The following is a 1,912-nucleotide window of genomic DNA, read 5'->3' as shown; positions in this document are numbered from 1 at the left end:
GCTCCTGCCAATCTAGAATGCATGCATTTCTTACCTCCAAAGTAATTTTGGTTTGGAGTTAATAAATTAACATGAGTTATGCTAGCTACTGCAAAAAATAAAAAGTTAGCCAAGAGGGAAAAAAACCTGGTTTTAAAGACATACATTTGGAGTGGGTTACCAGTCTTTTATACCGCACAGTTCTCCCATGGCTATTTCCTAAAAGTTAGTTTTGAAGCATTCCTCTTTTTACCCTCTATGGCTAAGGCCCATTCATGCTTCGTGAACTGACGGGGTTGCAAGCAGTAGTGCGTGCTAGAGGGTTGTGCTGAATGGAATAGGACTGTCACCACACTCCACCATGAATAAAGTATGCTGAGTCATGCTAGATTTCTGAAACCTAGGAAAAGCATTGCTAAGGTACTGGTCCCCTTGTTGTGGGAGTGCTCCTACAGACCCGCATCCTCTGCCAGGTGGGCCTGAGTGGCTGGGTGTCACTGAACAATCCCTGTGCAGATTACAGGTCTCACACAAAACACTAATGCAAGGTTTATGCTTTCCCCTAAGTTACCTCACCGTTCTTTTGGTCACCAGCTTATTCTCTTTAATTACATTGAGATTATGAATAAAGCGGTCTTCCAAATTTATATTTAAAAAGGGAATTGGTATTTCCAAGATCAATGTTATGTTTACCTTTCAATCCAACCAGAAATACTGGTGCTTGTTGAAGCAAATTAGCAGACTTTTAAAATCTATTTGACGTTACTCAAAAGTTACTTTAGACTGTGTTATGGCCCAGGTTATTCAATAAAACCGTGTGGAAGGTCGGTTTTACTCGTATCCACCATAAACAGCAATTCTCAGCACACTCTGAAGCAACAGTGAGCTTGGTTTAAACAGCAGAGTATTTAGACAGTGCCCGCCTCCCGCCACCATCAGGAGCCAGCGTGCAGGATTCAGAGCTCATTTTTTTCCTGTCAGGTTATTTTGCGTGGTGTCTCAGGAACATTTGTCCCTCGTGTGCACTTTTTATTTTTCTGCTTGTATTAAGTCTTTGTTCTTGTGAGCTTCCTCAGAAATGGAAAACGTGGTCTTCACAGCAAGCAGCGCTCTAGCGCCCTCCCTAGGAAAGCCTGCATGGGTTTGCTCAGAATCACCTAGTGTTTAGTGCCATTTTGTATTGAGTGAAGTCAGCCAGCAGAGCACATTTAATATATTGAATTTGTAAATATGCAGAGTATAGTATTTGTGTATGGAATCTGTGCATTATCATATTTTTTTCAGCTTTTTGGTGAATAAGATATTAATATGTCATCAATGGAAATTAGATGATTGCTTCTGAAGGAAGATAATTATGAAAATAAAATCCAAGACTGTGAAAAAAAATTAAAAAAAAAAAAGAAAACTAATCTCAGCTGGGCAATGGTGGCACATGCCTTTAATCCCAGAATTTGGAAGGCAGAGGCAGGCAGATTTCTCATTTCGAGGCCATCCTGGTCTACAGAGTGAGTTCCAGGACAGACAGGGATAAATCCTGTCTCAAAAAATAGACAACAACAACCCCCAAACCGGGCGTTAATAACAGCACTTGGGAGGCAGAGTCAGGCAGATTTCTGAGTTCAAGGCCAGCCTGGCCTACAAGTGAATTCCAGGACAGCTAGGACTATACAGAGATACCCTGTCTCGAAAAATAAATAAATAAATAAATAAATAAATAAATAAATAAATAAATAACAAAACAAAAAACAAAGAAAAAAATCAACGCTCCCCCCCAAGAAACAAAACCAAACAAAAAAACAAAACACCCAGCAACAACAAAAAACCCTAATCTGAANGATAAAAGTGTTATGGAATGCGAGGAGTGGGTGGGTGTACACCCTCATAGAAGCAGGAGAAAGAGGGATGGGATTAGGGGTTTACTGGGGGTGGGGAT

Source organism: Mus caroli, unplaced genomic scaffold, assembly GCF_900094665.2.
Source record: "Mus caroli unplaced genomic scaffold, CAROLI_EIJ_v1.1 scaffold_24052_1, whole genome shotgun sequence".
NCBI lineage: Eukaryota > Metazoa > Chordata > Mammalia > Rodentia > Muridae > Mus > Mus caroli.
Note: the sequence above shows the minus strand (reverse complement) of the source record.